At 39.2% G+C, this 22,753-nt stretch overlaps 1 long non-coding RNA gene across 3 annotated transcripts; it reads right to left on the minus strand.

Annotated features, from left to right (window-relative positions):
- Positions 1-4,569: 4,569 nt before the first annotated feature.
- Positions 4,570-14,642, minus strand: LOC103280089 (uncharacterized). Of its 3 annotated transcripts, none has more exons than XR_507163.3 (4): positions 14,397-14,642; positions 10,363-10,444; positions 5,816-5,945; positions 4,570-4,804 (listed from the first exon to the last, which is right to left on the minus strand). It is a non-coding gene; the product is annotated as an uncharacterized LOC103280089 (long non-coding RNA). The 3 variants fall into 3 exon arrangements; XR_507161.3 differs by having other exon boundaries at positions 14,401-14,637; XR_507160.3 differs by lacking the exon at positions 14,397-14,642 and adding an exon at positions 10,882-11,198.
- Positions 14,643-22,753: the final 8,111 nt, after the last annotated feature.

Below are 22,753 nucleotides of genomic sequence, written 5' to 3' on the forward strand. Positions count from 1 at the left end.
TTTCCAAATCTATGTGGTACACGCCAGTGTCATGCTGCTAGAAAAGCTGCCCCATTGGTAGTTCAACCAAGTACTTCATCACTCACCCTTTCAATTTTTATGTTTTTAATAAGAATTCCAGACTTTCTATTTCACCAACTGTGAGGGAGTTCTTCAATGGAAAGAACACCAGTAATGTTACAAAGTGAATTCTGTACTCAAACAATTCTACGAAACTACAACCTTTCAACACTGACGTGCCCATTGCATGGGACTACATATATTCTACCAGCATCTCAATTCTCACAAACCATCCTCCTAAAGTGTTCCAGATTCCCACATGTTGCATTGAGGCATACACATTGTCACAGCACTAAGTCTACACCAAGGGCGAGAGAGTTCTGCAAAGGAAATTTCCTCATTTACCTAACAAGGTGGTTGGTTGGCTGTTTGGTTGCTGCTTGTTGGTTGTTGGTTGGCTTCAACCCAGATAGGGTTCCTTTGTGGCAATTGGAAGGAGTAGGCCATTTAGGAGAAAGTAGTCCTGGCTTGGGTGACTTGGGGCCTTTTCCTGTTCACTCACTGTTTTCAAGTCCTATGCGTACGGCCAAAAGGAGCTAAATACTTTATCAAACAACAGCTTTTTAAAAATTCATTTTTATTGATAATAAGATAGTGGAGAAAGAAAGAGAAAGAAAGAAAAAAATAGTAAGTGCTATCTTTCCTTTTACAATAAAAGTGGTGGAACAATTCAATTATAGAATAGTAGGAATGAGAGCAGGAGAAAAGAAAACACAAAAAAGAATAAAAATAGAAAAAATGCAATAAAATAAAATATAAGAAAAGTGATACAGTTCTTTCTTTTTCTTCTTTATATAAAACTAATTATAAAAGTAAATATAAAAAGGGAAAGGGGGGAGAACAGGGGTGATTGTTGACTTCCAGTCGTTTCCTCTTGGGATAGTCCTAATAGTCTTCCTTCTTTTCAAAGTCCTCTGTTCACAACTTGTATGTAATGAAATGTATATTTTACTATTATCTGAATTTATATAGTGTTTAAAACATTTCCAATCCATTTTTTATTGAAATAGCTTAATGGTTTTTTAGGTGATATGTTAAGATGTCCATGTTCATAATGTCCATAATTTTTATAACCCAGTCTTCCATGTTGGGTATTTCTTTAATTTTCCAATTTTTTGCATATTCTATTCTAGCTTCCGTGGTAAAGTATGTAAATAATTTGTAAATATTTAAAAAATTAATTTGTTATACCTAATAAAAATATTCTGGTTTCATTTGAAACTTCAATTTTAGTTTGGGTTTTTTAAATTCTTTCATGTATGTTTCTCGAAAACTTATTCGCTTCTTCGCAAGTCCACCACATATGGTAGAAAGTACCTATATGTTTTTCACATTTCCAACCGTTTGGTTGTACATTTTTATAACATTTTGCTAGTTTATTCTGTGTCATATACCACCACATCTTGTACCAATTTTCCTCCTCCATCTGCTTTTCTGGCCCTGAAACTCCACATAGAAGCTGCGGTTTTCTAAGAGGGTCTGGACAGTTTTTGTAAAGTCAAAGTCCCGGGTGATATGGTAGACTTTATGCAGCATTTTTCTATGTTGCACCATGTCATAGGCTGCCGTAAGGTCCATAAAAACTGTTCCCGTGATGCAGCCTTTCTCGTAGCCTTCCTCGATATGTTCAGTCAGATGGAGGAGGCAAAAGAATGGTTTACCCCAAGGCAGCGTTCTTGCACCAACCTTATTTAACATCTTCACGAACGATCAGCCACAACCACCACTCACAAAGAGCTTTATATATGCTGATGACCTTGGCCTTACAACACAAGCAAAAGATTTTGAAACAGTTGAAAAGCAACTCACCAATGCCTTGAAAGATCTCTCCAGCTACTACAAAGAGAACCACCTGAAGCCTAACCCTGCCAAGATACAAGTGTGCGCTTTCCACCTACGTAACCGGAGCCCCCAGATGGTGTAGTGGACTAAGTGACTGGAAGGTTGGGTTGCTGACCTGAAAGTTGCCAGGTTCGAATCCCACCTGGGGAGAGTGCGGATGAGCTCCCTCTATCAGCTCCAGCTCCATGTGGGGACATGAGAGAAGCCTCCCACAAGGATGGTAAAACATCAAAAACATCCGGGCGTCTTCTGGGCAACATCCTTGCAGACGGCCAATTCTCTCACTCCAGAAGCAACTTCGGTTGCTCCTGACACGAAAAAAAAAATCCTACGTAACCGCGAAGCCAACAGGAAACTGAAAGTTACTTGAGAAGGCCAAGAGCTCGAACACTGTTTCCATCCTAAATACCTTGGTGTCACCTTAGACAGAACACTAACATATAGGAAACACTGCATGAACACCAAGCACAAAGTAGCTGCACGCAACAACATCCTGCGGAAACTGACTGGCAGCGCATGGGAAGCAGACCCACAAGTAATAAGAACATCAGCCCTGGCCTTGTCTTTCTCAACTGCAGAGTATGCTTGTCCTGTCTGGCACAAGTCTGCCCATGCAAAGCAGGTGGACATAGCACTGAATGAAACATGCAGAATCATCACGGGATGCCTTAAACCTACACCTGTTGATAAACTCTACAAGTTAGCTGGCATTGCCCCTCCTGACGTGTGACGGGAAGTTGCTGCTAACGGTGAGAGAAAAAAGGCCGAACATTGTGAAAGCCACCCACTGCATGACTATCAGCCTCCTCCCACCAGACTCAAATCAAGGAAGGGCTTCATGAGAACCACCACTCCTCTTGATGTTCCTCCAGCAACAGCAAGGGTGTCCCTCTGGGCAGCTAAACCTGGCAATTCTAACTGGATGGCCCCTCAAGAGGGTCTTCCTCCAGGGGCAAACCAGGAATGGGCAACTTGGAAGTCCCTGAACAGACTCAGAAGTGGAGTGGGCAGATCAAAAGACAACTTGACAAGGTGGCACTACCTGGAGGAATCCTCCACCTTGTGTGACTGTGGAGCTGAACAAACAACTCAGCATATGTATGCTTGCCCACAATGCCCTGCCTCATGTACGGAGGAGGAGTTGTTTAAAGCTACAGACAATGTGGTTGCTGTTGCCCGCTTTTGGTCCAAAACTATTTTGTTGCTTGTGATTTCTTTTCTTTTTTATTTTATTTCCATTATTTGAAATGTATTTGCTGTACCAATGCTTTTGACACAAAATAAATAAACCAATTTTCCTTTAAATCATAGGAATATGTATATCTTAATTACTTATGCCAACCTTTTTCCCAATCTTCCATTTTTATATTGTGTCCAATATTGGTGGCCCATTTAGTTATGCAATCTTTTACTTGCTCAATTTCTGTTGACCATTGCAGGAGAATTTTATATATTTTTGTAATCAATTTCATATTCGTCTTTAATATTTTATCCCGTATGGAATCTTTCTGAGAAACCTAATTGTTTATCTTTATTAAAATAATCCTTAATGGTATATATTGAAACCAGGACACATTTTTATATTTCAAATTTATTTCCTCTCGTGACTTTAAGGAATAAGTATCCAATTGTTTTTCAAGAATATCCTCATGTATTGGCCAATTGTCCCACCCTATTTCTCTTCTTTGTTGGGCTTCCATGGAAGATATCCACAATGGTGTTTTTTGATAAAATCTTCTTTTGTAATTTCCCAGATTTTTATTAGTGATGCTCTTGTGAAATGATTTCCATTTTTTCCTACTTTTCTCTTATCATACCATAAATAACCATGCCATCCACTTCTTAAATCAAAACCTTCAAGTGCTAGTATTTTTGTCTAAAACAGGTTACACCAATCTGTCACTCAAACTAATCGGCATGAATCATGGTTTAGTTTCAAATGTGGAAATCCTAAGCCTCCTCTTTGGAAGAACCAAACTAAACTGGTCAATTTCTATACTATAAGCCCAGTAACCTAAAGTATGAAGGAAGTGCCCATTTGACCTCATAGCAAATATCTTTGTGAGTCTTGTTCAAATTGAAGAAGTATGCTTAGAATTAAGCATCCTAAAAACATTCCAATAAGACAACAATATCCCCTAGGTTTTGAAGTAATATACACTTTTGTACACTTCTCTGTAATCCACAGGTATATCCCTGATTTTGGAAGACTGAGGCCCCTTCTACACTGCCATACAAAATCCGAATTATATGCGTATTCTCCTTCCATTGTTGGAATCTTCTGATACATTAAAAGCCCTTCAAGGGAAACAAAGGAAGCAATGGATACAACCCCAAGTGTATTATAAGACAGTCTTTATATTATTTGGTTCCCAGAATGTTCAAATGCATCTTTTTACTTTATTGAGTTTTACGGATTAAGAAATGAATGGAGATTTTGAACAGCTCCAATGTGGAAAAGGTCACCAATCTTTTTTAAAAGAGTTAAGTATGTTGTTTGGTTTTGTTCTGAATGAAATACATATATCCCTGAAGGACTGCAAGTCTTCTTTTACACATGATAATATTTCAGGATTTGTCTTTCTTATGGTGACCTAAAGACCTCTTTTAGATGAATGTCTTCTTTTGTGGCAAAGACCCATAAGCATGACTACTACCAAAGAGAGATGCCAGAGCTGATTATTCTTTATTCATCTTACTGTTCCTTTCAAGGCCAGCAAATAAAAGCATTTATTAAAAACACAAAGCAAGATCATTGTTCACATCTTCTCCCATTGGTCGCTTTTTTCTTCAGAAGCAGGTGTGCAGGCTTGCTACTTAGTCACATTAGAGCAGTGTTGAAAGCATGATTTATTCTGATATGTCCTAAGGAGCCTTATGATATGGCTTCTCTGTGGTTTTCCTGCAAGGAGAAGAGAGTTTATGGGAATAGATGAGAGTTTTCATATTGAATAAAGAAGCACATAAGTGCTCCAGAAAACTTTGGACTCCTATACACGTCCACCAATATTTGGGGCTGAAATATTCCTACTGATCCCAGATTCAGTGGAGCTATTGAGACACTCTGTCTCAAATTATAACATCCTTCCCTCCTCTTTCTCTCTGGTGGTGTGGCCACCTTTATTGACATCAGCAATTGCAGCTGGAAATAGCACAGTGGAAAGGGGATGATGGCATTGGTCCCTGTGGACAGCCGACTGATTTTGCTTTGGAGCCAGTTCTTTTTCCAAGCTAACTCCAAATTGTGGGTCTGTTCCAAAGTTTTGCTGAAACCCATGATATTTGCAACACAGGTTTTAAGCAAAGCTCTGGATGTCCCTGGACATCATCCAGACACCCAGTTTTGACTTCTGGTTCAATATGAGGTTTGGGGCCAGTATAGATGAACAGGGCTTCTTTAAAGCTTCAGGGAAATTTTGGAACATACCCCAGATTTTCCCAATGTGTAGCAAAATTGTGTTAAGTGGCTTTGTCCCAAATTAGAGTCAAGATAGTGCTTTGCATCATGTAAAGCCACAGAGCGAATTCTTACTCTCTTCAGGGTACATGGTCCATGTAGATGGGCCCGTGTTAAACTGTAACAAATATCTGACTATAAAATCATATAATGTAGGGTTATTAAAAGGAAGACTCAACATAAAGGCCGAGCATTGCTTATCCAGAATTCCAAAATCTGGAATACTCCCAAATCCAAAATTGTCCACATGAGTGTATGAGAGTGTGACATCATTGCTTTCTGATGCTTCCGTTTAAGATGTTGTATATAACAACATTTAAGATGTTGTATATAACATTTCATTTGGGCTGTATCCATAAGGTGTATATGAATATAAATGGATGTTGTGTTTAGACATGGGTCCTAGCTCCAAGATATCTCAGTGACTTCTGCTACTTTCAGGACTTTCGCTTTTACCTTATGCAGCAAACCCTTTTGTCTCCACATTTTCCAATGCGTTCCCAAGGATAATGCAGGCACGTTGAAAGCCTGCATATGCCATTAGCCACCTTACAGTCCTTAGCCCTGTGAATATTGGTAGAAAATCCTACACAGAGAAAAGGGAAAATAAAAATGTCAGGGTCTTGTTAAGCTAGTTCAGCATAAGAAGAAAAAAAGCCAGGGTAAGAAAGGATCTGGTAGTATCTTTGAGACAAATATATTTTGGCCATGGCTTTCAAGGAATCTGATAAACAAGACTGTGGTATATGCATTTTTTTTCCAAAACATGTCAGTAGAGGCACTGCTTTGCTACTACCAACCCACCCTTTCTCCATATTCCTTCTTATAAGGTAAAGGTAAAGGTTTCCCCTGATGTTAAGTCCAGTCATGTCTGACTCGGGGTTGGTGTTCATCTTCATTTCTAAACCGAAGAGCCGGCGTTGTCCTTAGACACCTCCATGGTCATGTGGTCGGCATGACTGCATGGAGTGCCGTTACCTTCCTGTCGGAGCAGTACCTATTGCTCTACTCACATGGCATGTTTTTGAACTGAGGTTGGCAGAAGCTGGAGCTAACAGCAGCCACTTCCGCCACTCCCGGGGTTTGAACCTGGGACCTTTCGGTCTGCAAGTTAAAGCAGCTCAGTGCTTTAACACACTTCGCCACCGGGGCTCCTATTTATTCCTTCTTATTAACCACACAGTAATATTGTTATTCGTAATTTGGTAATACACCAGCACTATTCAGCAAAAGAGGATAAATACATTGTAAACTCACAGCTCCCTGTATTCCATAGCATGGGGATATGATAGTTAACGTGGTGACAAACTGCATTAAATCTATAGCATAGCTGTACATCTAAAGTGCTGAAAAACTTGCAGCTGTTCACTTTTTCTTGGTTGGGCCCTAAGGTCTTGGGGTATTGCTTTGTCATCAAAGATACCAAAATACCATCTAGTCCCTATATCTCTACTCTAGTCCTGTGCCATTGTCTTGAGGATCAAAGGTACTGAGAGACTCCACATTTTGTCATTGAAAGATAACACTATGAGGAGAGGACCAATTCAACTCAAGCAAAGGATCACTGCAGCAATCTTCCTCTGCTACGTTTTGCAGGTAAAACTTTCACCTATCAGTTGCCCAAAGACTTGAGAACTGAAGGACAGAAGACTTCCACTCAATCCATTGTTGTTGCTCCTAATGCTCCTGCTTCAATTTATGATGTCCCTATGACTGTAAGAACAGCCTAGTTCAGGTTTGGCAGACTTGGGCCAAAGATCTGAGGGCTTCTCTACATCAGCACAAAAAACCAGAGTGGCTGAGAACTTCTGGTCCTTATCTTGTGGTAAGCTGGGTTAAACCTGTTCAGCTCCATGCTAAGGAAAGTTGAGAAATGCTTCAGTGTTTGGGCAGACCCACATTTGGCATGACTGGATTCTGTCTAAACCATTTTGTGCTCTGAAACTCCATTTGCTCCACACACAAAAAACCACAGCCAGATTATTAACTGAGGCTGGCTACAGGGAATTGACAACTCCGCTGTTGCAGCAGCTCCTCTGGTTGCCAACATGTTTTGGGGGAAAAAGAGCTGGTTTTGACCTAGAAAGCCCCATATGGTTTTGGGCCAAGTTAGAGGACCGTAACTCTCTCTATGAATCTGTTAGAAATCCAAGATCCTCTGGGGAGGGCTTTGAATCCAGTGCATTCATTGGGTTGTGTCATGCTATGAGCAGAAAGGTGGAATAGAAGAAGAACATTTTATTGATTAGCCCTTAGGCCATATCAAAGTACCAAGCTAAACAACCAGGCTTGAAAAGACCCGATGATTACATTCTATACAAAAATTAAATTAAACACTTGTAACAATACAATAAATAAATATGATAAAACTGAGTGTGTACATCATAATTCATTGTCACCCCTACAATTTACCCCAATCAGCCCCACATATGTGGATCTCAAACAATTGTTTTGCTCAAATACAGAGCCGTTTTATATGTTATTTTTGGATCTTGACCGCACATAAAATATGTTGTTCTGCTGTGCGATTCCCAGTGCATTGTCCGTTTGATATATGGACCAAGGAACAAATCTCTCACCTTCTGAACAATTTACAGTCAAATAATATATGTGCCAAATCCTCAATTTCAGGTGCTCCACAGATACAGAACCGTTCATTATAAGGGATGTTATTAAATCTCCCATATCTAACCATTGTATCAAGCGGATCAAGCTGTGGCGCAGGCTGGAGAGCAAGCCAGCTGCAACCAGCTGCAATGAATCACTCTGACCAGGAGGTCATGAGTTCGAGGCCCACTCGGAGCCTATGTTTGTCTTGTCTTTGTTCTATGTTAAAAGGCATTGAATGTTTGCCTATATGTCTAATGTGATCCGCTCTGAGTCCCCTTCGGGGTGAGAAGGGCGGAATATAAATGCTGTAAATAAATAAATAAATAAATAAATAAATATCTCGAGTAAATACCTCCCTAAAGTGTTTTGGCATTTGGATTTTTAGATAGTTGGCAATTTGGAAGGTACATTTATATTGGCTCAGCCATTTTAGGTTGGCAACCCCACTGAGAGTAGCTATATCTTTTTGAGCTTCTATGTCCAAAATTCTTTGTCAGGCGCTCTTTTTTACTTGGTCACTTAAGGCGCAGGAGACAGGTGGAACAGAAATAAATTTAATACATAAATATAAAATAAATTACACTGTCTGCCCAAACCACTGCCATTATCCTTTTTTCCCTGTACAGGTGGCAAAAGGAATAGGTCTGCCTTATATTGCTCCGTTCAACATTTTTGGATGACTGCAGGGCTCCAGGAGAGTTTATGGGCACGATTCTATGATTCTATGGGCACCATGGGCTCATCAGCAAAGACACCTGCATGACCATTGAGAAGGAGGTAATATATTTTTCTAAGGAACTGCACAGTACCAATGTCTGCACATGATGCTCATGATAGCCAAGAGATCTATCAAAGCTCTCTGAACATCCAGCAGCAGCAATAGTAACAGGAAAAGGTAGACAATAGTCCAGGAGGACCAAACCAGTTTCTGTCTGGCTAGATGCCACTTTGCCATGGGTTGGGCAGAGAGCGGGTGGCCACCTCTGGTGTCAATTCAGAGTGTTACTGCTATAGACTAAGCAGCCTATGTTGATAGAATAATAGAGTTGGAAGAGACCTCATGGGCCATCCAGTCCAACTCCCTGCCAAGAGCAACAATTAAGGGGATTCGTTTGCATAGCATTAATATTTTCATAATGTATTTTATTTGCATATCATACAAATCTGTGTAATATGCAAATTATGCTACCTGACTATTCGCAACTTGCATGCAGCAACCATAGTTCAGCCACCCAGCTGCTGAATTATAAGTTACAATTCACACATAATGAAGACATTTCCTTGGTCCTGGTTGTGTTCTCTTTAATTCCACTTTGTCTGTTTCAGACCTTAAGAGAAAATTACATACCTATTTTACTTTCGTAACACTGTAGAAAGCCGTATACATACCAAGTCTTCTGTAACCCACCTTCTTCTTTTCCTTTGTCCCCCTATTCTACCAAACATCATATTTTGTGGTGGGATATGCCACATGATGAATCATTTATCCAGAGTACAATAGCCTCAGTTGGGTTTTGGCTTCTAGTAGTAGCTCGGGCTTGATTTGATCTCCATTTGCCAGGACAGAAAATTCTACAGAGTTTGGGACTGTGTGACTCTTTAGAGGTTGTTTGTGTAGGATAATGTAGTGAAAGAAATTAAACTGAAGGACAAATTGTATCTCATACATTGAGACTGAGCTGATTTCCATGTATGGGTGTGAAAGCTGAAATGTAAAAAGAGTTGCCAGGAAGAGAATCGACTCATTTAAAATTGGGATGTTGCAGAACAGCTCTAAATCTATCACTGTCTGCCAAAAAAAAAAGCCACTCAAAATAAATAAATGGCTTCAAGAAGAAACCAAGCCTAATTTCTCACTAGAAGCCAAATGTACTAAACTGTGGACAGTTGACAGAAGCCAAATGTACTAAACATCGCTGATGGACAGCATCAGGCGATGTTGTGATGGCACATACAGTAGAGTCTCGCTTATCCAACGTAAACGGGCCGGCAGAACATTGGATAAGTGAATATGTTGGATAATGAGGAGAGATTAAGGAAAAGTCTATTAAACATTAAATTAGGTTATGATTTTACAAATTAAGCACAAAAACATCATGTTATACAACAAATAGGACAGAAAAAGTAGTTCAATACACAGTAATGCTATGTAGTAATTACTGTATTTACGAATTTAGCACCAATATCATGATCTATTGGAAACATTGACTACAAAAATCCTTTGGATAATCCAGAATGTTGGATAAGTGAGACTCTACTGTAATAACAAGAGCAACTTTCTTCCAGATATTGTTCATATAAAGTAGTAGAATACATAAAAGGAAGAAAGATAAAAATATCAAAGACAAAACATCTCAGAGTACAAAACATAACAACTTTTGACTGAAATATACCTGATGAAGCCATGAGCATTGAAAAAATTATAATAAAACAGAAGGGCCTCATTGCTTGAAAGTTGCCTTACTTCTCAAAGCCCTAGAAGCAGAAAGAAAGCAAAGATGGGTCAGATTCTGATATTTATCCGGGGATTGGGGAATCATTATCTTCTTACAGGGGAAATTATGGTTATTTTTGTTAGTAGCAGCAGTAGTATCCCACTTTTATCTTTTAAATTAAGATGCAAACTGGCTCACAACTTTAAAAGCTATATGCACAGATGTCTATTATATACAGCAAAAAGGAAAAAAAGGAAAAGTATGGTATATATTATACTTTAAAGTAAGTTATAGTATCAAAGTTCCATGTCAATAGCAACAAAGTTCCATGTCAATAGCAACTCAAGTGATATAATCACATATATTATGACTGTAATATCAGTTTACATATTCCAACGAATTAGAAAAGGAAACACAGAATCCACACTGTATTTACACTTTAAAGACAACACTCATTCCTGTAACGACCTTAAGTACCTTGCCCTAGAAAAACTACAGACTTCAATTGACACTGACATCAAGAAGTTACTCCTCTGCAGGGAGGCTTTTTGGATTCACAAATTGAAGACCTTAACCCCACAAGGCCTAAACAATAGGCTAGATTTCACCTGTTTCTTATAATGGGATAAAAAATACTTAAGTCTTTACAGAACTACTACTGAATGCTCGCAACTTGAGGTAGAATACTACATGTAAGGATCCTCCAAGGACATGTAAGTTTTTTTGTTGTGAATCTTGATATTTGTATACTATATAAGATATTATTGGGGTGTATTATACATGTCTATTTCTAGTATGGTTTGTATTACTTTGACTCAATTTACATTTATTTCTATGAGAAGAAATAAGACAGCAGAGCAGCAAGATATACTACCTAAAGCAAACAGAGGGAACTCCAGGATTACCTGAAGAAGGTCTACCTGAAGAAGGTCACCAAAACTGGATGCATACCCGGGAGACCAGTCGTTGCTATTGACATGGAACTTTGTTGCTATTGACATGGAACTTTGATTTACTTTGAATGAGTTACTATTGACATGGAACTTTGATTTACTTTGAATGATCGAATTTGAAGAAGAGTATCACAAACCTTGAGAATATTATCAAGATTATATTTGTTAAAATTGGACATTGAAATATGTACTTATCTGTACAGTTGGAATATATAAACTGATATTACAGTCATAATATATGTGATTATATCACTTGAGTTGCTATTGACATGGAACTTTGTTGCTATTGACATGGAACTTTGCTACTATAACTTACTTTAAAGTATAATATATACCATACTTTTCCTTTTTTCCTTTTTGCTCACAACTTTAAAAAACAATGCAATTTAAAATCTACAATATATAAATATAAAAAGAGAATTAAACATACAAATTAGTTTGAATTGTTTAAAGCACTGAAAAACAGTAAAAAAATAATTGAAATGCTGTAATGCACCTCCTTCCCCAGTTTATTCTATACATCTTCCTTCTTTAAAACCTTGCCTGAATAGAAAAGTTTTTGTCTGCCACTAGAAGGACAACAGAGTGATGAACATTCTGGCTTCACTGAAAAGGAAATCCCAAAATCCAGGGGCAGCCACCAAGAAGGCCCACTCTTATGTTCCCACCAATGATGTTTTCTTTTTTTTCTTTTTTTAAAAATAATTTTATTTGATTTTCGAGTGCGTTACATAAAAGGGAAAAGTACAATCTGTGAGGAGAAAAGGTATGACAAGGAAAGAGGGGGGAACTAGGTATCTAAGTTCTAGAAGCTAGTATGATAATAGGGGAAGGAAGGAAGGGGGGAGAGGGAAGGTTTCGGGGTATAGGGTATTTTAGTCTTCCATTCTTTGTTCTTCAAGTTGTTATTATTCTGTTAAATTTATTCTTTTCAGGGTTTTCTAGACTCATCCATATTCGAATTCGCAGAAACTCTTAGTTATTTTCTAGACCTTTGCTTCCCCCCCCCCCCCACACCTATATTCTTCATATTTCTTCCAATCTGTTGTTTTTAATATTTTTCCTTTACTTTCTTTTAACAGGAAGGTCAATCTGTCCATATCATAGATTTCATCTATTTTTTCTAGCCATTGTTCTTTTGATGGTATTTCTTACAGTTTCCAATATTTTGCATAGGTCATCCTTGCCGCCGTCATAATGTAAGTTAATAAAATGTCGTCATTCTTATTCAAGTCCTTTATACTTTCAGTTAGTTCTACAAGATAATACTCTGACTTCATCAGAAATATCCTGTTTAATATTTTTTGTGTTTCCTCATGTATTTGTCTCCAATATTTTAATGTTTCCAGACAGGTCCACTAAGCATGGTAGAATGTTCTCTCTTGTTTTTTGCATTTCCAACATAAATTTTAAGCATTTTTGTACATTATTCCATTTTTTTTTTTGGCGTAATGTACCAATGATGGAACATTTTCATCCAATTCTCCTGAAGGTCTGTAGAGTATGTATATCATGTTTTCCATGGTGGTCAGAACCAAAAGAACGGCCTGTCTTGAGAATCTCAAGGTGTGGGCAGGAGATGCATTCTGCCAAATAACCTGGATCTATGCCATATAGGGCTTTATAGCTCATGACCAACATTTTGAATTGCATCCCAAAACAAACTAGTAGCTAGTGGAGCTATTGCAATAAGGTAGTTGTACCCAGCCCCAGTTAATATTCTGGTCCCAACTCTTTGGACCAGTCGAAGTTTTCAAACACCCTTCAGAGGCAGCCCCACATAGAGCATGTTGCCACAATCCAAAAGGATGAAACTCAAGCATCTACCATTATGGTCAAATCCAGTGTCTCAAGGAACATGCATGTTTGATACACTACTTTTAAATGTGCAAAGTCCGAGTTCAGTAGTATGATCAAACTGAAAGCCTGTTTCTTCAGAGGGAGAATAACTTCATCTAGCACAGGCTGGATCCCCATTCCTTGATCTGCCTTTGAACTGATTAGGAATGTCTAGGATATTTCCTGCCTAGAGATAACCTACCTCCCTAACCATTGGTTGGTTGACAACTATCAAAGCACATGGAATTCTATGTAAAAGATCAGGAATTCATTATTGTAACTGTTCAGTGGACAACTTAGAAAAAGAGCTTCAAAACTCAAAATGCAGTAGATCATTTTGCTTGATAATACCAAACTGAATTAAGGCTTCAGCCTATAAAGCACTGGAATACTCTGACTAAGAATTATCATCATCATCATCATCATCATCATTGTCCCACTTTTCTCTCTTGGTCGAGACCCAAATATCCCTCTGTCAATCCCATGAGATGTCATGATAGTTAAAATGAAATCATAATCCTAAAGATGTATACAGTGGATCCTTGGTATCCACTGGGTCTTCAGGACCCCCCCAAAAAAAATCTAAGGATGCTAAAGCCCCATTATATATATAATGTCAGAGTAAAACACTATTCCATATATAACATGGCAAAATCAACGTTTGCTTTTTGGATTTTTAAACATTATTTTTAAAACATTGATGGCTGAATTCATGGATATAGACTCTGTGGATACAGGAATCAGTTATACTACTCCTAGTGACTTCTGCCTCAAGTTTCCATCCATCAACACCCACCCAAAACTTGTGAGGTTAGCTTGAGCCCAACAGAAGTAGCATTAGAGCAAAACAAGCAACACTGCAAGAAGAAAGTCAGCAGCCTTCTCTAAGCAAAGAGAGCAGGTACTGTTTAGGGATATCTAAGAATCACATTTGCTACTGTTTTGCTTTTTAAAAACTTTTTGGACTGGGCAGAGTTCTTCATACATTTGATAATAACCAACTGAGATTTAAATATCTCAAAATGCAGGAGAACGTGAAAGTGAGTATGCAAACAAAATGAGGACTTGTAGCTCAACAGCTTCAGAGCCGCCAAACTACAGTCCTAGCTGACAGCTTCATAGCTGCCAGGCTTCTTTGGTGTAAATGTGAATAACTAGTATAGCTGTGTGCATTCAGTACGCTTGCTGAATTATACTTACATACCAGTGTTTGCACGCTGATGGATCCACACTCACTTGTTCTCGGATGCAAGCTGCTGAATGGAAGGAGTTCCAGTTTCCGGATTCTATCCCAGCAAGCCCTGTCCTGCTGCCAGTAACAGGGAATTGCTTCAGTGACGTTACTTGAAGGCATCCACCAACCTTGGAGCGCCTTGTAAAAATATCTTTACAAATTGTTTGCTATCTAGGGGAGTACAATTCATACCAAAAATATAAAGAGGGGAATATTTATCTTTACCTGTTTTTTTTTTTGGGGGGGGGGGGGTGCGTCTTTTCCTTGTTGGATGAAAGACCAGCTTCTCCTCTGTTTTTGATTTCGTATCTGGCACCTCCCACCATCTGAGCTATTAATTTCTTTTTGACAGTTTTGACAATAAAAAATGAGTGGAGCAGAGAGTGGAAAGATAGGACTGGGTGGGGAGAAAGAAAGCAGCCAGAGGCAAACACAAATATTACCCCGCCGTGAGATTAAACTTAAATCTTGCTTTCTTCAACTACTATTTTCAAAGTCAATATTATAATGAGACATAACATGAAGTTGCATGTAAAATTGGTTGAGAAAAAAGGTGGATATACTCCAAGCCATGGGAGACCATGCTGATCCATGTTGCTTTCCCTATAAATAATGCACACTACAATTATTATTTGGAGCAAACAAAGTGATAACTTTTATTGATAACAGTCATAGTCATATAGACAAGAATTTGGATTTGGGAATCAGGTGGCTCAACTGTTAATCAATTGAAAACTCATCCTCAGTTCCTTCTGCTTGGTCCAACTGGGATGACAGGAAAGGAGTGTCTCATGTATGGTTTTCCTATCACTTGAGGAGTGATTTAACCTTTGTCCCTGAGCTGGATAAGGCAACACCTTCTATACCCCAAGACCCTTATGAGGATTCATACTTACTGTTTTCTATGCAGAAAATGTAATTAGGGTTTTATTTATTTATTTATTTATTTACATCATTTATATTCCGCCCTTCTCACCCCGAAGGGGACTCAGGGCAGATCACATTACACATATTAGGCAAACATTCAATGCCTTTTTAACACAGGACAAAGACAAACAAACATAGCTCCGAGCGGGCCTCGAACTTATGACCTCCTGGTCAGTGACTCATTGCTCTCCCGTCTGCGCCACAGTAAACATTTTCTGCAGAGAAAACACATTTTTTCTTCATAAATTAACTTTTCTGCTTTGGAATATTCTAGTGCAAAAAGTGCTCTCTCTTTTTTTTTCTTTTTTGGTGCAAAACAGCTACATGCGAATTTTGCGCACAATTAGTTCCAAACTGCAAATATTCTGTTTGAGAATTGTTCTGTGCTTGGGGAAAAACATTTTCTATGCAGAAAATGTAATCAATAGTATAAGGCAAAACGTTCCACGTCCTGGTGGAATTCTGTGAATTGATAACTCTCAAATCTAAAAATGGGTAAGAAACCTGCTTTCTGGGTGGTGTTATGTCCCTGCTGAAGGAGCTGCTGCATAATTTTCGAACACTGCTAGTTTTACCTCTTATACTTGATGCCCAAGTGGATTCAACTTCTCAGAGTGTTTGACACTAGCTCCGATTCAAAATCCCATGTTCTAGGAATTCACAATATGTGGTGTTGTCCTTAAAGATGCCTCAGGAACAGAGAGTCACAGAATTTGAAGAAAACACAAGGTCCATCCAGTCCATGGAGGAGTGCCCAATGAAAGCTCCCCTGACAGATGGTCATAGAGTCTCCATATTCCAAGGCGGCCTATTCCACTGTCAAACAGCAATAACCATCAGGCAGTTCTTCCTAATGTTTAGGCGGAATCTCTTTTCCTTAAATTTGAATCCATTGCTCCATGTCCTAGTCTCCAGAGCAGCAGAAAACAAGCTTGCCCCCCTCCTCAATGTGACACCCTTTCAAATATTTAGACATGGCTATCATACCATAAGTTTATCTCCTTCAGATTAAATGTATTCAGCTCCCTAAGCCATTCCTCATAAGGATTCATGGTTTTTAGACATTTGATCATTTTGATTGCCCTTCTCTAGGTATGTTCCAGCTTGCCAATATTATTCTTAAATTGTGGGGCCCAGAACTGGGCATAGATTACAGGAGACATCTGACCCACACAAAATAGAAGCTATAGCTGAAGCAGGATTGAACAACACAATTCTTGACCAAATTTAATATATTATTCTGACTATATACTAGTGCTGTTTGACATATGTTTCAAAAGCCATTGCCAAATTAGGGGCACCTGCATTTCATTTCTAAAGTGTTCCTAAAGGATCATTAATAAAAATTTCATTACTGTAACGAAAGTTATGAAATGTTGTTGCTTTTCTTATTATAGTAATTGCTCAAGTGGGGAAACTTCAGGGGCTCCTTTCTCCCTCATTTTTACAGCTATTGGGATGGAACTTGCTGCAGTGGTAGAACAAATTTACCATTTTTAGCCCATCAAGTTTCAAAATGTTTCACTTATCCACAGATTTTTAAGGAATTTTTTTTAATAAACAACATTTTAAAAAACTCAATAACTATCTCTTAGAATTTTCTGTACAATGACACAAGATAACAGATCATTTCCCCCAAATTTCAGAAATATTCACACATCTACTGATTTTAGAGATTTTTTTTTCAAAGTTTTGACAAAAACATTTTAAAACAAAAAAGGTCATGGCAGCTATCTTGTTTAATGCCTCTCATATTCACCAAGAGAACTTCCACTTAGGGATTTCTTCCCAGCCCAGCACAGAGATTTATTTACTAGAAATAGATTCAACAATTTATTGGAACTCTGACTGGCTGCTCTTACGGAGGAACAAATCTCGCCCCTATCCTGATTGAAGCTTTCTGATGCTGAGCAGAATTCTGGGAAGTGTAGTTTAGGGCAGGGCCTTTTGAATTCTCTGGCATAGGGCTCCTCACCTTCCCAAACTATATTTCCCAAAACTCTGTGCTTTCTCAGTCTCTTTCCTGGCGAACTGTCCCTTTTCCCTGCTGCTTCCCTCTCCTCGTGGCGAGAGGCCATTTATTTAATTGAGCTTACTTTTTTGGCTTGGCTTTGCTTCCTCGCACTAAAAATGAAACTGACTTTGGGAGGCTTCCCAGATTTACAAAATTCAAATGAAAAAGTTTTGGGTAGGTATTGATTCTTAAGTTTTTGATGTGGGCCAGACCCACATATCAGATATTGCCTCATAAGTATGAATGTAATAAATTTGATATGACTTACAATGACTAACAAAAATTGCACTCCCCTGCTATACACCCAATCTTGCTACCATTATCATATATTGAAGAAGTGGATGGTTTTTGTTTTTTTGTTTTTTCGTGTCAGGAGCAACCGGAGTTGCTTCTGGAGTGAGAGAATTGGCCGTCTGCAAGGACGTTACCCTGGGGACGCCTGGATGTTTTGATGTTTTACCATCCTTGTGGGAGGCTTCTCTCATGTCCCCACATGGAGCTGGAGCTGATAGAGGGAGCTCATCCGCACTCTCCCCGAGTGGGATTCGAACCTGGCAGCTTTCAGGTCAGCAACCCAACCTTCAAGTCACAAGGCTTTTATCCCCTAAGCCACCGGAGGATCCTAAGTGGATGGTAAAGGATGTTTAATATTAGCAGTTTGTTGTTGTAAACTCTTGTCAGGTCAACTTCGACTCATCGTCCCCCAATGCATGAGAGACCTACAAGTCACCCTAGCATCAACCACCTTGATCAGATCTTACAGTTTCAGGGTCATGGCTTCGTTGGCTGAATATATTTACCTGTAATGCTGGAAGGTAATACAAAACTCTCAGTTTTAGAACCTTGACTCATAGGGAGAGTTCAATTTTTATTTGCTTTACTACCAATTTTGCAGCATTGGAAGCTGAACAAAATACAGGTCGAATATCCCTTTTCTGAAATGCTTGGAATCAGAAGTAATTTTGGATTTCAGGTTTTTGTCTCAGAGTTTGAAATCTCTGTATTTGTATATACATACATAATGAGATATCTTAGAGATATGACACAAACACAAAATATGTTTCATATACATCATATAGACATAGCTTTTATACACAAAAGCAAAGGTGCCATTGTCTCAACCACCCATGTGGAGAATTTTTGATTCTGGAGTATTTCAGATCTCAGAATTCTAGAAAAGGGAGAGTCAATGTGTCTTTCCTACAAAGCAAATGTTCCCAAATTGTACCAGCAGGGGGCATCAAGAATATCCAAAGTTGAAGGAAGAGGCGACTTAAGCTTCTACTATTTATGTCTGAGAATCTCAGCAAGGTGTACAATAAAATCATTTTAGAACAGTTGAAATTGATGAGAATAATTTTAAAATACTCAAACAGTGCAAGTAAAAGCAGAACATTTTATATAAAGCATAACCTATATTCTAAGTGGATAAAATTAGTTAAAATTCAAAACTGCTAGGAAGGTAATAAAGGTAAAGGTTTCCCCTGACGTTCAGTCATGTCTGACTCTGGGGGTTGGTGCTCATCTCCATTTCTAAGCTGAAGAGCCGGCGTTGTCCATAGACACCTCCAAGGTCATGTGGCCGGCAAGACTGCATGGAGCGCCCTTACCTTCCCGCCAGAGCAGTACCTATTGATCTACTCACATTGGCATGTTTTCGAACTGCTAGGTTGGCAGAAGCTGGAGCTAACAGCGGGCGCTCACTCTGCTCCCGGGATTTGAACCTGCGACTTTTCAGTCTGCAAGTTCAACAGCTCAGTGCTTTAACACACTTCGCCACCGGGGCTCCTAGGACAGAGGTAAAACTATTGACAAGGGTTGGCTTGATGTGCCTTCCTCTTGACATGTTTCTCCCTTTCTTCCTCCATTAGTGCCTTCCCAGTTATCTGTGTCTATTTTTTTTTGTGTGTGTGTCAGGAGCAACCGGAGTTGCTTCTGTGTCTATGCCACAGTTTTTAAGGTTAGCTTTAAGCCCATCTTTCAATCTCTTTTGTTGTTCAACAACATTCATTTGTCATTTCATGAGCTGAGAGTGTAGTAACTGCTTTGGGAGATGGTGTTCAGGCATTTGGATAACGTGACCAGTCCAACAACGATCATGACTTCAATGCTGGTTGTCTCTGTTTATTCCAGAATGCTGACATTTGTCCTCCTGTCTTCCCAAGAGATTTGCAGGATTTTTCAAAGGCAGCTCTGAAAGAATCATTCCAGAAGTTGAGAGTTACGTTTGTAGGTGGACCAAGTTTCACAGAGTTGGAAGGGCAATAGCTTTAGAAACAAGCATTTTGGTATCTCTAATAATGTCCAGATCCTCAAACAGTCTCTGCTACATTTGAAAAAATGCTGCACTTGCAGAGCTCAGACAGTGTTGTATTTCAGTGCCAATGTTGTCTTTTGTAGAAAGGTGTTTGCCAAGATAGCAGAAATTGTCAACATTTTTAACATTACACCATTAAGCTGTATTTCTGGCATTGCATAGGGATTGGCTGGTGCCTTGGTGTTCTCGATGTTCAGTGAGAGGCCAAGCTTTTTGTATGCAAAGGTGTTTAGAGTGGCTTGTAGGTCTTCTTCTGAATAAGCACAGACCACATTATCATCAGCATATTGGAGTTCTATAAGAGATGTTGTTGTGTCCTTGGCTTTGGCTTTCAGTCTGCTGAGGTTAAATAGCTTCCCATATATCTGATAGGTGATCTCCACACCGGTGGGAAGCTTCCCATCAAGGTGCAGTATCATAGCTGTGAAGATAGAACATGAGATCGGGGCAATAACGCATCACTGTTTGACATCTGATTCCACCTTAATTGTTCAATTACACTGGTAGAATCCAAAAGGGAGTTAAACAGAAAAGGATAATCCATTTTACAGAGTGAGGGTGAAGGAATGAAACCATTTCCCTGTTTTTCCTTTTATTCCCCCCACCCATGTTGCAATGGGGGGAAACCCTCATTGATGAAATGGGAAGTTTGGGGGGGGGGGGAGAGATAGACCAAGCGAAAATGAGGAAAATTGTTTCTCCTTCTACTCCCCCCCTCCCCACCTTTAAAATGAATTATCTTTCTCTGTTTAGCCCCGTCTTGGATTCTGCCAGCATAATGGTACAGTACCATATATACATGTGGGTATCTGTACTGGAGTTACTTTTATCGACTTCCATACAAATTCAATTTAAGAACAAATCTGTAGAACCTATCTAGTTTGTAACTTGCAGACTGCTTGTCATCTAAAACGAATCTGAGAGATTAGAAAACTGTCTATAATTATTTTATATTTCAACAGTCTCTGATTGCAGTCCATGTCTCTCAGGTTTACATTCCAAAATACCTCGAGGATCAAAAGTCAAAACTGGTTTGAATGGAGTCGAAGACGCCTTGTTCATGTGCCTATGTATGATTTTGTTGTGATGCAACAAATCATGAGGATTGAAAGTGGGGGGGGGGGGGGGAGGAAGAAAGTAACAAGGGGATGGCCATGCTTTTCTTGTTGGTCCAGTTTGGGCACTGCAATCAAGAGTCGATACATCACAAAAGGTGAAGACTAAGAAACAACAGAAAAATGTTCATGCAAAATTGGTCAGAAGTGCCTTTGCCCAGCTCCAGCTGGGATACTTAACTAAGGATGTATCTATCTACACGGTAGAATTTGTGCAGTTTGACACCAAGCTAATTGTCATGGCTGAATGCTATGAAATCATGGGCTTCTGCTTTCAAAAGGTCTTTAGCCTTCTCCATCAAAGAGGACTGGTTCCTCACCAACTACAACTTCCAGGATTCCATAGCATTTAGCCACGGGATTTGAAGTGGTGTCAAGCTACATAAACTCTACATTGTAGATGCACCCTAACTAGCTGGTACAGAATACTGGAAATTACTTTTTTTTTTTTTGGCTCAGAACTCAAAGAATTTGTCATTCAGCATGGGTAGTGGCCATGCTGAATGGGGGAGCTAGAGAGATATAGTCCAAAAATGTAACTTGCCCATGTCCTCATTAGAAGTACGTGTTTAGAGAGGACTGTATCAAAATTATTTTTGTACAACAGTACTTCCAACACTGTTGTTGTTGTTCTTTTATATCCCACTTTTTCTCTCCATAAGGAGATTCAAAATGGTGAACACTAAAAGCATTACAATACAATTTAAAATAAACAAATATTAAAATCATTAGTATTAGAAATAATTCAGATTAAATCCATAAAAACATATATAAAACCACAGCAGCCCCTGATCTGATCTCAATTTATAAGGATCCCCCACACAATGAATCCCAGTACAACCATATAGAATCACAGAACCCCCTTCCAAGAAGCAGTAAATCACATTCAAAGTGTCAAACCCCAGCACTCGTTCACCTTGCTCCAACATACAAACTCCACCACAGCAGGCTTGAGTCTTTTCAGTTTATTGGGGAAAAAAGATAGCAAAACTTATCAAAAAGCAGAAAATAAGTAAAAACCCATTGTAAGTGCAATCCTTAAGCACAGTTCAATGATTTCGTAGAAGTTAGTCCAAAATCCCAAAAATCCAAGATAACATGAATACATGAGCTTCAAAAGTAATCCAAACACAGAATCTAGGCATGTGACAAGGCCTGAACAAGGCAAGAGTTGATTCTCCAAAAGCGAGATTGCTCTGACTGGAATCTTTCCCAAATTCCATCTCTTTTAACCCTCCTTGCAAGACATAAACACATTCCTGTGCACTCTTGCTTGTCCGCGTCTGCCTGCAATTCTCACACTGCGACAGAGGCCTGATCTCAACTTTAATCTGGAATCTCTGTCTAACAAGCATTCATCCCCCTTACTCCCATCTGAGCTCTGTTGACAATTTTTAGACTCCTGTAGAAGGTCATCCTTATCTTTGCTCAGCTGAGAACTTTCCACATTCCCTTCTGTCTGTTTTCCCAAGCCATTCTCAGCTCCCGAATCCACCTGCCTTTCTGAATCAACAACATTCCCTGGGACAAACTGCAGATCCACATTTCCTGGAACAAACTGCTGTTCCCCAAATCCCCTTTCATCATCATCAGACTGAACCATAACACAAAGCACCCCCCAAAGATGACCATCCAGCTTCTGCTTAAAAGCCTCCAGAGTAGGAGCCTCCTCACACTCCAGGACAAAGAGTTCCAGTGCCGAACAACTCTCACAGTGAGAAAGTTCTTCCTAATGTTCAGGTGGAATTTCCTTTCCTGTAGTTTAAAGCCATTGTCCTGTGTCCTAGTGTCCAGGGCAGCAGAAAACAAGCCTGCTCCCTACTCCCTATGACTTCCCCTTACATTATACATGGCTATCATGTCTCCTTTCAGCCTTCTCTTCTGCAGGATAAACATGTCCAGCTCTTTCAACCACTCCTTGTAGGGCTTGTTCCCCAGACCATTGATCAT

This window comes from Anolis carolinensis, chromosome 1 (assembly GCF_035594765.1).
Source record: "Anolis carolinensis isolate JA03-04 chromosome 1, rAnoCar3.1.pri, whole genome shotgun sequence".
In the NCBI taxonomy this organism is placed as follows: domain Eukaryota; kingdom Metazoa; phylum Chordata; class Lepidosauria; order Squamata; family Dactyloidae; genus Anolis; species Anolis carolinensis.